Below are 15356 nucleotides of genomic sequence, written 5' to 3' on the forward strand. Positions count from 1 at the left end.
CAAGACGTGGCGCGCGCCGCCGCCGGCACGGGATGCGTGTTGACCACCTGGGGAGGGAGAGACTGGTCACGACCCCACTAACATTGACCTGCTGGGTCAGTTGGTGGGGAGGGGGAGGGGGGTAATACCGGCACCACGGTCAGCACATATGGGGCCTCCCTCCAGCCGCCCCACCCCCTCTCCACCCCCCACTCCTGTGGAGGATCTTCCCCTGCATCATTACTGGTGATGCCTCCACTGTGCTGGCTTCCCTGTGGCACTCTGTCTGGCTACTCTCCTGTGGCACCCCTGGTGTGGATGTCCCTCTGTGGCCACTCTCCTGTGGCACCCCTGGTGTGGATGTCCCTCTGTGGCCACTCTCCTGTGGCACCCCTGGTGTGGATGTCCCTCTGTGGCCACTCTCCTGTGGCACCCCTGGTGTGGATGTCCCTCTGTGGCCACTCTCCTGTGGCACCCCTGGTGTGGATGTCCCTCTGTGGCCACTCTCCTGTGGCACCCCTGGTGTGGATGTCCCTCTGTGGCCACTCTCCTGTGGCACCCCTGGTGTGGATGTCCCTCTGTGGCCACTCTCCTGTGGCACCCCTGGTGTGGATGTCCCTCTGTGGCCACTCTCCTGTGGCACCCCTGGTGTGGATGTCCCTCTGTGGCCACTCTCCTGTGGCACCCCTGGTGTGGATGTCCCTCTGTGGCCACTCTCCTGTGGCACCCCTGGTGTGGATGTCCCTCTGTGGCCACTCTCCTGTGGCACCCCTGGTGTGGATGTCCCTCTGTGGCCACTCTCCTGTGGCACCCCTGGTGTGGATGTCCCTCTGTGGCCACTCTCCTGTGGCACCCCTGGTGTGGATGTCCCTCTGTGGCCACTCTCCTGTGGCACCCCTGGTGTGGATGTCCCTCTGTGGCCACTCTCCTGTGGCACCCCTGGTGTGGATGTCCCTCTGTGGCCACTCTCCTGTGGCACCCCTGGTGTGGATGTCCCTCTGTGGCCACTCTCCTGTGGCACCCCTGGTGTGGATGTCCCTCTGTGGCCACTCTCTCTCCTGTGGCACCCCTGGTGTGGATGTCCCTCTGTGGCCACTCTCCTGTGGCACCCCTGGTGTGGATGTCCCTCTGTGGCCACTCTCCTGTGGCACCCCTGGTGTGGATGTCCCTCTGTGGCCACTCTCCTGTGGCACCCCTGGTGTGGATGTCCCTCTGTGGCCACTCTCTCTCCTGTGGCACCCCTGGTGTGGATGTCCCTCTGTGGCCACTCTCCTGTGGCACCCCTGGTGTGGATGTCCCTCTGTGGCCACTCTCCTGTGGCACCCCTGGTGTGGGTGCTTTTCTGAGGCTACTCTCCATTTTCTGCTCCTGTGGTACCCCTACTAAAGGACGCACTCTCGTGGGTACACTCGCCTGTGGCACCTGTTGTGGCTGCTTTACGATGGCTGCTCTCCTGTGGCACCCCTGGTGTGGGTGCTTTCCTGTGGCACCCCTGGTGTGGGTGCTCTCCTGTGGCACCCCTGGTGTGGCTGCTCTCCTGTGGCACCCGTGGTGTGGGTGCTCTCCTGTGGCACCCCTGGTGTGGCTGCTCTCCTGTGGCACCCCTGGTGTGGGTGCTCTCCTGCGGCTCCTGTGTTGCGCTGCAGTGGACCCTCATCAGAGCCGCTCCTCTGGTCCGTGATGTAGACCCTCAGCTAGAGGGGAGAGGATCTTTTGCGGGTGCCTTGGCCTGTGTGGCATGTTTTGTGCAACTTCATTTCTTATAACATTTCCCTGACAGAACATGTCATGTGGGGCCATGTATTGTGCCACTCTCTTTCGTGGCATGTTCGGTGTGGCGCCTCTTCCTCAGACCCAAAGCTCTCGGGTCGTATGTCAGAGCGAGCCACGAAGCGACTGAGGATGTAGTGACTTGAGTTGGCTCGGAGGAGCGAAATGACCCAACACGGACCAGACGGGAGGAACCGAGGAAGGAAGATGGTGTCAGGTGATGTATGAAGGAGGAAAAGCCAGGCAGGAGAAACCTTTGTGTGGAGAGAGAATTCCCTCCTCCGTGTACCCAGTTGGAAACCCGTTCCTCACGGCAGTTACAACCATAACTTGCAAATGGCATGCGTGTCTTTGGGCTCGTATACCAGGGAGCGTTTGGAGTGCCTTCGTGAGACACTGAACAGAACAGACTAGCCATATAAGCGTGTTTATGCCCCCACTTGGCCACAGCCGGTCCACTGTTATTAAGGTACGTGTGGACTCTCGCGCTAAGCCATACAGGTGTGTGTGGTCGTGATGCAGGGCCTGACCCTGTACTGAGAACACACACTATTGAGTTTCAATGCCAATCGTGACGTTAATTGCGCGATGCGTCTTTACAAATGTTCAAGTCGCGAAAAGAGAAAGTTTAAGAAGCATCAGATTCGCGCTGTTCTTTAAATGCGGTTTCGAACCGGCATTAAAATTGCCATTAATGGGAAATGTGAAATGAGTTCTCTTCCAAGCCTAGGGGTCACAGTTGGCGTTTTCTAATGATTTCTAGACGCCTTGTAAAGCGGGAGGGGTAACTTGTTTCATAAAGTGGGTTACCTTTGAAAATGATGAGCCATGTGCATTCCCCGCCACCGCAAACCCATCATATATATATATATATATATATATATATATATATATATATATATATATATATATATATTATCCCTGGGGATAGGGGAGCAAGAATACTTCCCACGTATTCCCTGCGTGTCGTAGAAGGCGACTAAAAGGGGAGGGAGTGGGGGGCTGGAAATCCTCCCCTCTCGTTTTTTTTTTTTTTTTAATTTTCCAAAAGAAGGAACAGAGAATTGGGCCAGGTGAGGATATTCCCTCAAAGGCCCAATCCTCTGTTCTTAACGCTACCTCGCTAATGCGGGAAATGGCGAATAGTTTGAAAGAAAGAAAATATATATATATATATATATATGTGTGTGTGTGTATCCCTGGGATGAGGGAGAAAGAATACTTCGCACGTATTCCCTGCGTGTGGTAGAAGGCTAATAAAAGGGAAGGGAAGGGGGGGGGGGGCTGGAAATCTCCCCTCTCGTTTTTAGTTTTCCTGAAGAAGGAACAGACAAGGGGGCCAACTGAGGATATTCCCTCTAAGGCTGTCCTCTGTGCTTAACGCTACCTCGCTAACGCGGGAGACGGCGAACAGTATGATATATATATTTTTTTTTCTTGCTTTGTCGCTGTCTCCCGCGTTTGCGAGGTAGCGCAAGGAAACAGACGAAAGAAATGGCCCAACCCACCCCCATACACATGTATATACATACGTCCACACACGCAAATATATATACCTACACAGCTTTCCATGGTTTACCCCAGACGCTTCACATGCCCTGATTCAGCCCACTGACAGCACGTCAACCCCGGTATACCACATCGATCCAATTCACTCTATTCCTTGCCCTCCTTTCACCCTCCTGCATGTTCAGGCCCCGATCACACAAAATCTTTTTCACTCCATCTTTCCACCTCCAATTTGGTCTCCCACTTCTCCTCGTTCCCTCCACCTCCGACACATATATCCTCTTGGTCAATCTTTCCTCACTCATTCTCTCCATGTGCCCAAACCATTTCAAAACACCCTCTTCTGCTCTCTCAAACACGCTCTTTTTATTTCCACACATCTCTCTTACCCTTACGTTACTTACTCGATCAAACCACCTCACACCACACATTGTCCTCAAACATCTCATTTCCAGCACATCCATCCTCCTGCGCACAACTCTATCCATAGCCCACGCCTCGCAACCATACAACATTGTTGGAACCACTATTCCTTCAAACATACCCATTTTTGCTTTCCGAGATAATGTTCTCGACTTCCACACATTCTTCAAGGCTCCCAGAATTTTCGCCCCCTCCCCCACCCTATGATCCACTTCCGCTTCCATAGTTCCATCCGCTGCCAGATCCACTCCCAGATATCTAAAACACTTTACTTCCTCCAGTTTTTCTCCATTCAAACTTACCTCCTAATTGACTTGACCCTCAACCCTACTGTACCTAATAACCTTGCTCTTATTCACATTTACTCTTAACTTTCTTCTTTCACACACTTTACCAAACTCAGTCACCAGCTGCTGCAGTTTCTCACATGAATCAGCCACCAGCGCTGTATCATCAGCGAACAACAACTGACTCACTTCCCAAGCTCTCTCACCCCCAACAGACTTCATACTTGCCCCGCTTTCCAAAACTCTTGCATTCACCTCCCTAACAACCCCATCCATAAACAAATTAAACAACCATGGAGACATCACACACCCCAGCCGCAAACCTACATTCACTGAGAACCAATCACTTTCCTCTCTTCCTACACGTACACATGCCTTACATCCTCGATAAAAACTTTTCACTGCTTCTAACAACTTGCCTCCCACACCATATATTCTTAATACCTTCCACAGAGCATCTCTATCAACTCTATCATATGCCTTCTCCAGATCCATAAATGCTACATACAAATCCATTTGCTTTTCTAAGTATTTCTCACATACATTCTTCAAAGCAAACACCTGATCCACACATCCTCTACCACTTCTGAAACCACACTGCTCTTCCCCAATCTGATGCTCTATTCATGCCTTCACCCTCTCAATCAATACCCTCCCATATAATTTACCAAGAATACTCAACAAACTTATACCTCTGTAATTTGAGCACTCACTCTTATCCCCTTTGCCTTTGTACAGTGGCACTATGCACGCATTCCGCCAATCCTCAGGCACCTCACCATGAGTCATACATACATTAAATAACCTTACCAAACAGTCAATAATAGTCACCCCCTTTTTTAATAAATTCCACTGCAATACCATCCAAACCTGCTGCCTTGCCGGCTTTCATCTTCCGCAAAGCTTTTATATATATATATATATATATATATATATATATATATATATATATATATATATATATATATATATATATATGATTTATTCATTATACTTAATCGCTGTTTCCCGCGCCAGCGAAGTAGCGCCGGGAAAAGATGAACATTGGCCCATACACGCACGTATACATACAGTAACATAAACATATATACATATGTACATATTCATACTCGCTGTTTTCCGCCCCACAGGAAACAGCATCGCTACCTTCTGCGTCAGCGAGGTAGCGCCAGGAAAACATGAACAATGGCCCATACGCTCATATACACATAAATACACATAAACGCCCATACACGTACATATACATACACAGACATATACATATATACACATACACATATTCATACTCTCTTGCCTTCATCCATTCTGTCGCTACCCCGCACGACAGGACACAGCATCGCTAACCCCCGCTTCAACGAGGTAGCGCCAGGAAAACAGACATAAAAGGCAACATTCGTTCACACTCAGTCTCTAGCTGTCTTGTGTAATGATACTTTCGTGGAGAATTACCCTACCATTGCTCCGTTATTTCCCCCGCGTTTTGAGAGTTGCTAAGTAGACATGTGTACGTATGTTGATTCTACTGTCGTGGTGTCGTATATAGAGTTGTATTAATTTGGTCTAAGTTTTGAACCAAGGGACGTGTCAGGAACTGAACAAGTTAAGTGTAGTGATGGCTGGAGGAGTCGAGTGTAGTGATGGCGGGAGGAGTCGATTGTGGTGATGGCGGGAGGAGTCGAGTGTGGTGATGGCGGGAGGAGTCGAGTGGTGGTGATGGCGGGAGGAGTCGAGTGTAGTGATGGCGGGAGGAGTCGAGTGGTGGTGATGGCGGGAGGAGTCGAGTGGGGGGGGGGGGGGGGCTACCCTGAGGGAGTGTAGGAATTCCTTCCCCTCTGCCAGGCTGCGACAATAGGTCTGGGGAACCTAATATACTCTCTCTCTCTCTCTCTCTCTCTCTCTCTCTCTCTCTCTCTCTCTCTCTCTCTCTCTCTCTCTCTCTCCCTCCCTCCCCACGACCACACCTATTTGTGACTGCCACTGAGGAAAAACAAGTGAGTAAATATAGATTTGTACCCGTGTGACCACCACCACCACCACTGCTGCTGCTGTTGTCTGTCTGTCTGTATGTTACGTTGTTCCTCACCTCCACATGACGCACTGACCAGGGGTGGAGGTGGGTCATGTCCCTGGTGGTGCAGGCCGACCTTACTGGCGTCTGCACCAGAGGAAGACGTCTTCCGTTATGTGTGGCGACCCAGCTGGAGGATAACACCTGGGAGGAGGAGGAGGAGGTGTAGCAGACTGCACCTTCCTCTCGCCTGGTGTTGCTATGACGTATATTCTTGAAGGCGATTTATGGACGTTGTGATTCGTGAGTTGGAAGCACGTTTTCTTCCAGCTCTTGCAGCGGGTGTTGCGTTATCTGGAGGCCGTTTGTAAATCTTCACTAAATGTTCACCTCACATTTTCCTGTGACCTTCAGCAAGTAATATATATATATATATATATATATATATATATATATATATATATATATATATATATATATATTATTTTATTTTGCTTTGTTGCTGTCTCCCGCGTTTGCGAGGTAGCGCAAGGAAACAGACGAAAGAAATGGCCCAACCCACCCTCTACACATGTATATACATACACGTCCACACACGCAAATATACATCCCCATACATCTCAATGTACACATATATATACACACACAGACACACACATATATACACATGTACACAATTCACACTGCCTTTATTCATTCCCATCGCCACCTCGCCACACATGGAATAACATCCCCCTCCCCCCTCATGTGTGCGAGGTAGCGCTAGGAAAAGACATATATATATATATATATATATATATATATATATATATATATATATATATATATACACACACACAGTATATTATTATACTTTGTCGCTGTCTCCCGCGTTAGCGAGGTAGTGCAAGGAAACAGAAGAAAGAACGCCCACTTACGCACATATACATACCTATAAATTTCAACGTATATATATATATATATATATATATATATATATATATATATATATATATATATATATATATCCCCGTGGACTCGTACGAATATCTTGATCACGCACAAAATTGTGATCCTTTCCAATATATACATATATATATATATATATATATATATATATATATATATATATATATATATATATATATATATATATCTTTCATACTATTCGCCTTTTCCTGCATTAGCAAGGTAGCGTTAAGAACAGAGGTCTGGGCCTTCTCTGTTCCTTCTTTTGGAAAAAAAAAAAAAAAACGAGAGGGGAGGATTTCCAGCCACCCGCTCCCTCCCCTTTTAGCCGCCTTCTACGACACGCAGGGAATACGTGGGAAGTATTCTTTCTCCCTTAGAAAGGGTAGTGAGTGGTGGGATGAAGAAGTAAGATTATTAGTGAAAGAGAAGAGAGAGGCATTTGGACTATTTTTGCAGGGAAAAAATGCAATTGAGTGGGAGATGTATAAAAGAAAGAGACAGGAGGTCAAGAGAAAGGTGCAAGAGGTGAAAAAGAGGGCAAATGAGAGTTGGGGTGAGAGAGTATCATTAAATTTTAGGGAGAATAAAAAGATGTTCTGGAAGGAGGTAAACAGAGTGCGTAAGACAAGGGAGCAAATGGGAACTTCAGTGAAGGGCGCAAATGGGGAGGTGATAACAAGTAGTGGTGATGTGAGAAGGAGATGGAGTGAGTATTTTGAAGGTTTGTTGAATGTGTTTGAGGATAGAGTGGCAGATATAGGGTGTTTTGGTCGAGGCGGTGCGCAAAGTGAGAGGGTTAGGGGAAATGATTTGGTAAACAGAGAAGAGGTAGTAAAAGCTTTGCGGAAGATGAAAGCCGGCAAGGCAGCAGGTTTGGATGGTATTGCAGTGGAATTTATTAAAAAAGGGGGTGACTGTATTATTGACTGGTTGGTAAGGTTATTTAATGACTCATGGTGAGGTGCCTGAGGATTGGCGGAATGCGTGCATAGTGCCATTGTACAAAGGCAAAGGGGATAAGAGTGAGTGCTCAAATCACAGAGGTGTAAGTTTGTTGAGTATTCCTGGTAAATTATATGGGAGGGTATTGATTGAGAGGGTGAAGGCATGTACAGAGCATCAGATTGGGGAAGAGCAGTGTGGTTTCAGAAGTGGTAGAGGATGTGTGGATCAGGTGTTTGCTTTGAAGAATGTATGTGAGAAATACTTAGAAAAGCAAATGGATTTGTATGTAGCATTTATGGATCTGGAGAAGGCATATGATAGAGTTGATAAAGATGCTCTGTGGAAGGTATTAAGAATATATGGTGTGGGAGGCAAGTTGTTAGCAGTGAAAAGTTTTTATCGAGGATGCAAGGCATGTGTACGTGTAGGAAGAGAGGAAAGTGTTTGGTTCTCAGTGAATGTAGGTTTGCGGCAGGGGTGTGTGATGTCTCCATGGTTGTTTAATTTGTTTATGGATGGGGTTGTTAGGGAGGTGAATGCAAGAGTTTTGGAAAGAGGGGCAAGTATGAAATCTGTTGGGGATGAGAGAGCTTGGGAAGTGAGTCAGTTGTTGTTCGCTTATGATACAGCGCTGGTGGCTGATTCATGTGAGAAACTGCAGAAGCTGGTGACTGAGTTTGGTAAAGTGTGTGAAAGAAGAAAGTTAAGAGTAAATGTGAATAAGAGCAAGGTTATTAGGTACAGTAGGGTTGAGGGTCAAGTCAATTAGGAGGTAAGTTTGAATGGAGAAAAACTGGAGGAAGTAAAGTGTTTTAGATATCTGGGAGTGGATCTGGCAGCGGATGGAACCATGGAAGTGGAAGTGGATCATAGGGTGGGGGAGGGGATGCGAAAACCCTGGGAGCCTTGAAGAATGTGTGGAAGTCGAGAACATTATCTCGGAAAGCAAAATGGGTATGTTTGAAGGAATAGTGGTTCCAACAATGTTGTATGGTTGCGAGGCGTGGACTATGGATAGAGTTGTGCGCAGGAGGATGGATGTGCTGGAAATGAAATACTTGAGGACAATGTGTGGTGTGAGGTGGTTTGATCGAGTAAGTAACGTAAGGGTAAGAGAGATGTGTGGAAATAAAAAGAGCGTGGTTGAGAGAGCAGAAGAGGGTGTTTTGAAATGGTTTGGGCACATGGAGAGAATGAGTGAGGAAAGATTGACCGAGAGGATATATGTGTCGGAGGTGGAGGGAACGAGGAGAAGTGGGAGACCAAATTGGAGGTGGAAAGATGGAGTGAAAAAGATTTTGTGTGATCGGGGCCTGAACATGCAGGAGGGTGAAAGGCGGGCAAGGAATAGAGTGAATTGGATCGATGTGGTATACCGGGGTTGACGTGCTGTCAGTGGATTGAATCAGGGCATGTGAAGCGTCTGGGGTAAACCATGGAAAGCTGTCTAGGGATGTATATTTGCTTGTGTGGACGTATGTATATACATGTGTATGGGGGTGGGTTGGGCCATTTCTTTCGTCTGTTTCCTTGCGCTACCTCGCAAACGCGGGAGACAGCGACAAAAAAAAAATATATATATATATATATATATATATATATATATATATATATATATATATATATATATATATATATATATATGTGTGTGTGTGTGTGTGTGTGTGTGTGTGTCCCTGTGTCCCAGAGTATTGTTATTAGCCTGCATGACTTGTTTACGAATGCTGACGCTTACTGGGTATTGGCTGATGATTGCCTCAGAGCTGTGGCCGAGGTCAGGTCGTGACCTCAGTCCTGGGGGGGTTGGTTCTCCTCTCCCTCTGCTTGGTTACGTACAGAATATGAGGAGGGACAGCCACAAGCCTGGCTACACTGGATGATGTTGATACAAGATGGAGAGTAAAGTGTTAGGATCATCCTAGTGTGTGTCATGCAAGCCAGTGAGGCATTCATGGTGCTGCTTCTAGCCACACCCTGAGCTGCCCAGCATGGCATCCGTAGGGCTGGCCCTGGCCACACCCTGGACCGCCTAAGGCATCTACAGTGGAACTCTGTATCTCTGATCAGTCTAAGTGACGTGGTGGAGACGTCTGGTCGCGAACTGTGAAAGAAGTACCTGAGAGTAGATGGGTTTACAGAGCCCACCACACCACCACTAAAAATAACAGTTACCGAGCCTACCACAGGGTGGCACGGGACGAACACCAACGTAACTTACAAGAAACCTGCTCCAGGAGCAGTTAGTGTGAAGTTACTGTAGTTACTGCTACAAGGCCAGCAGTAGGGTGTCGGAAGCAGCCACTGCCTCGCTCCAGCCTGGTGTGACAAAGCCAGCTGGCCGTTGTCTGAGGCATCCACTGCCTCGCTCCTGCCTGGTGTGACGTGGCCAGCTGGCCGTTGTCAGAGGCATCCACTGCCTCGCTCCTGCCTGGTGTGACGTGGCCAGCTGGCCGTTGTCAGAGGCATCCACTGCCTCGCTCCTGCCTGGTGTGACGTGGCCAGCTGGCCGTTGTCAGAGGCAGCCACTGCCTCGGTAGGTAAGACTGAGAGGGAACCTGTCTCGAGTATGACCACCGGGACAGCTGTGTAGATCTCTGGGGGAAATTTAGGAAGTTCTACAAGACGCTACATCCTGTACACATTGCCTCCGCTTCCCCAACACCCCGACCAGATCATCGACCTCGGGAGACCCGACACCAGAGGAACACCTCTCGCGAACCAACTGGGGAAGCCGAGATCGCAGGACTTTGGAGGTGGTGCCACATGGTACTGTAGTCTCAGCAGAGTGACACGTGGGTAGCGGCGCTAGGATCCGCGAGGACCACAGACCACGGTGCCCCAGCTCTCTCCAGACGTATAGCCAATAAGAGACCTCAGACGAGGCCATTGCTCAGGGATAGAGCTGAGCTGTGAAACCTGTTGCTCTCGAGCTGTTGACCAGGGACTGGCTGGTGGAGGATCCGAGTGATAACCACAACGGCAACACCTGTGATCTACAGCTGTTGTGTCCCCTCACCTGCCACTCATCACCGAGGAAGCAGCAGAGTACAGCCTGCACTGGCTTCCTCACCCAGCAGGGCCGTTGTCCTCACACCTCGCTGACCGGGTCTTGCCTGCAATGATTTCTGGTTCCAGACGAATGTAGATAAACTGATACACGACGTTCGGCACAGCCCCCCCTGGCTGCTACTGCTGAAGGCGCCGTTGTGGATGGTAATTGATATGTCTACATCTTGGTGCCAGATCACGTGGCTCTCCCACACTGCAGTAAGATCGACCGCTGTGGTGAAGAGGAGGCACCATAATGCACCTCACTGAAGACCTAGACGAGATCATGGCAGCTCACTGCTGATGATGGTGGTGATGGTGGGGATGATGGTGTTGGTGGTGGGGATGATGATGGTGGGGATGATGATGATGGTGATGATAGTGGTGGTGGTACATCTGGACCAGCAGCTCGTGCAGAAGGCTGTTGAGAGACCGACATGAGAGTAAGGTCTCTCCAACCTGTCTTTTGGCTCTGGTGCTCCTGGTTGGCTTCACAATGGCACTGGAGGTGATCAGTCAGAGGGAGCACACTGCGTGGCCGCTCACGTGACAGATACTACACCACACACACACACACACACACACACACACACAGGGGAAGGTAAAGCAAGATGATGTGATATTCACGTCCTCGGGTCTCGCCTCCTTCGAGATCCACATCACACCTGCAGCAGTAGCAGCAGCCAGCCCACCTGGCCTACACGCTGGGCTCGGTTCACTGCGGAGGCAAAGCTCAGGGTGTGGGTGCACCTGGTACGTGAGGGCATCCAACACGGAGAACCAGGAATGTCCACGATGTGGCCTGCGGGAGGATGAAGAACGTAGTAAGATGGGTCGTGTTGAAATTAGAAACTGGGAGTAGCGAGAGGCAACGACACTGGCTCAGGCGTTGGTTGTGACGAGTCTGAGGCAAAAACAAACGATTTCCAGGCAGGAGAGGACATGCTTTATTGAGCCCACCTGACGGAGAACAACTGCTCCTGGACGCTGAGAGGAAGCAGAATATAAAGACCTGCCCGGCGGCGAGGTAATGCCATCCACACAGGGCCACCGCTACTTTGTGCTACTTTGGAAAACATTTACGTGACGGTGGAACTAATCTGGAACTTCTCAAAAATCAGTGAAAACACAGAGAGAGAGAGAGAGAGAGAGAGAGAGAGAGAGAGAGAGAGAGAGAGAGAGAGAGAGAGAGCAACAGTTCCAGTTGAGATAACTCCATAATATTAGTCTTCGAGACCTGCGCCATGTAACTTGCCTTTCCAGTTCGGGAAATATTTCGTTCTTTCCTCCAGGCGAGCAGTGGTGTGGAGCAAGACTGGCGGCTCATCACAAGAAATAGCAGAACTCTGACGGGCGAAAAAAGAGCAAGAATCTCCCTTGTATTTCTCAGTCAGTTGTGGGTAAATTACTTCAGTAAAATGATGACGGATCAGTTTACCAGCCTCATTAAGGCCGCCCTTGCCCCGAGCTGCCGGGGTTATGGACTCTGGAAGAGTCATTTCCCCGCAGGTGGGTGTCCTGCATCTGCTTATCCTCAAAAATCTGAACGTTGTCCTTGACGCTGCAGTGGCGACCTCCGTCATCACCGTGGTCACCGCTGGAGCGCCGGGCTGCGTGAGGAGGGGGAGTAAGGACGTCTCGCGAGGCTTGCTGCACCCTGCCTCCCGACTACATGACTGACACAGTTCACCGTTGAGCTCAACGGCAGTTCATTGTCAGGCTTCCGCACAAGCAGCCATGGTTCCCTTTAAGGTTTGCCCCATAACCAAGATTTTTGGAATGCGTACGTCAACGATCAAGGGCTGCCCCAGGAGCAGTGGCGTATGATGGTGATCGGACTGTGTCACGTACCACATACGCAAGATGACGTACGTGGTGTGAGGGAGTCACTGAACCAACACCTGGAGAGCATGGCGTCCTGAGACCGACACGAGCGAGTGACTCCAGCCTCCCAGAAGACCCAGGTCAGCTGCCGTCCACCTGAGGGTGCTGCCGGGCGACATCGAAGAAGGAAATGAAGCATCGCAGATGACTTGCCTTTAAGGATGAGTACGACCTCGGATAAATCTTCGAACTGCACATCCGAGCGCGATGGTTCGCATGGTTTTCCTCCTGAAGGTAATGACGCGGCCGCCGCTGTGACGGAGTGTCACTTGGACGTCCACATGTGGACTTTGTGACCCTTGACAAGGCTCAGGTCCGTACGTGGCTTGAAGCACAACACTTGCCTGATCGTCATGTTACTGACAACCGCCTGAACCTCCGCACCAGCTGAGTGGACCGACTCCAGCTGGCACAGCTGAGGGAGGAGGACTGCTGCCCCGTCAGCGCCTCCTGCAGGAACCTGGCCACCCATTACTGTGGCCACTCAACACTGTCCCTCGCAACTGCTCGGACGGTGGCAGGCGAGGCACCACGAGCATGCGGACGTGAACGTAGCTTTGGTACATTTGTCCAGACTGCGGTGACATGACCCATAATGGTTCCTCACCCTTCATTCTGACCAGTCAGTCTGTTCTTGTAGTCACTGGTTTTATTGACAGTGTGAGGGTGAGGGATGTATGTACTCAGGGAAAGCCTGATCCCAGGATCTGTTGGTGGACCATGTGTTGTGTGGGTGGATGTACCAGACAGTGGTGCCGCAGTGGGGACACTGGGTACACTGTGGGGTCACTGCTGTGGTGGGGGACACCGTGGGGTCTCTTCTGTGGCTGTGACGTTTGGGGTCCCTACTGTGTTGGGGACACTGTGTGGGTTCATACTATGATGTGGCATTGTGGGGGTTCCTACTTTTGTGGGAACTTTGAGGTCTATACTCTGGTGGGAGTCTGGACATTCTGCTTTTGTAGGGATACTGTGGGGGTTCCTACTATTGTGGGAATATTTGGGGTTCCTACTATTGTGGGAATATTGGAGGTCACTACTGTTGTGGGGACACTGTGGAGGGTCCCTGCTATGGTGGGTACGCTATAAGGGTCCCTACTGTGGCAGGGACGTTGTGGGGGTCCGCACTGTGGTGAAGGCAGTGTGTGGTAAGAAGGGGAAAGCTTCCGCCTCGCCTTGCTGGGCGGTAGGTGTCAGTCAGTCAGGCGTCTTTACCGTCATGGAACGTCTGTTTGGAGATCCTTCGGGTGGCTGGCATATTCGTCCTCCCCCGTGCTACAGTGTGTACTGTTGCTCAACTATTTTTAGATCTTGTGTTGGGTTTGGCAATCCATGTGTGTCTGTGTTCGTCAGACGTGACGAAACGATGGCCACCATTAAACCAGCCACTCAGACATCACCAACCATGGATGAAGATTGTGGTCACGGCAGCTGAAGGAGGAGAGAGAGGGGGGTCGGCAGGTGATGTGTCCTTCAGCTGCGCTAACCCCTTCGTCAGGAGCCATGAGCGCCATCACAGGGGAGTGTGACTGTCTGGGTGTTCCGGTGGTACACGGGACTGCCTCAGACATTCAGGGAGAGAGAGAGAGAGAGAGAGAGAGAGAGAGAGAGAGAGAAAGAGAGAGAGAGAGACGTGCTGCCCGAGGAACAATACGTCATTGCAGTACGTGGCTTTTTGTCTTAGGCTGTCTCGTTGGCCGCAGCCTGGGATGGCGGTATGCCTGGCCAAGCCACACCTCGGCGTCAACACACAACAGTCCAGCCACACATTCATTCCAGGATATCCAGAGGTTCCATGTTATTCTCCAAGTTCCAGATGGATTCATTTCGAATCACTGGGACATCAGCGTAAAGGTGGCCCGTCGTGTCCTGGATTTGCCCCACCAGATGGCCGCTGACGAGGACCAACTCCGCACACGTGCACTCTCAGAGGTAGATGGTGGAGGTGAGGCTCGTGGTGGGTGATGTGGAGGGCGGGTGTGTGGGTGGGAGCGTCACCGTGGAAGACAGGTTGGCAGTGTGGTTGTGGTAGGATAGTGTGGAGGATGGTTACAAACCTGTCATCGTCACGTTGAGTATACTGACTCCAGGCCCAGCCCGGCCTGTGGTGGGGCCGCCAGCTGATCTCACACGTTACCTGCACACATCACTCAGGGAAGCAAGATCAAGAAAGACTATAGAATTCAGACAGCAGTAGACCAGTGGGTCCTCTCGAGGCTTTTTGTGAGAGTGGAAGATTACAGAACGTTACAGATTAGTGTGATAATAATGATAATAATGATAATGATAAAAATAATAATTATTATTATCATTATTATTATTATTATTATTATTATTATTATCATTAAAGTGGAGAGTAGCTGGGGTGACTCTCCTGGCCAAGGTATTGTATTCTCTGTGTTTGTCTCGTGATTTACAAAAGCCACTGAGGTAGTCTTGCTTGACCTAGTTCATGAGGCTTCCACTGTGGAACACAAGCCACCACCGTCATGCACTGATGAAATGTAGACACTGTCATACGCTGGTGAAACACAAACCACCGTCATACATGG

General features: G+C 49.8%; 1 protein-coding gene across 2 annotated transcripts in view; it reads left to right on the plus strand.

The window, feature by feature from the left end:
* Duox (dual oxidase) overlaps window positions 1-15356 on the plus strand; it is a 489286-nt gene that overhangs the window by 259589 nt on the left and 214341 nt on the right. The gene's annotated exons all lie outside the window — the stretch shown is intronic.

This window comes from Panulirus ornatus, chromosome 14 (genome assembly GCF_036320965.1).
Source record: "Panulirus ornatus isolate Po-2019 chromosome 14, ASM3632096v1, whole genome shotgun sequence".
Classification (NCBI taxonomy): Eukaryota; Metazoa; Arthropoda; class Malacostraca; order Decapoda; family Palinuridae; genus Panulirus; species Panulirus ornatus.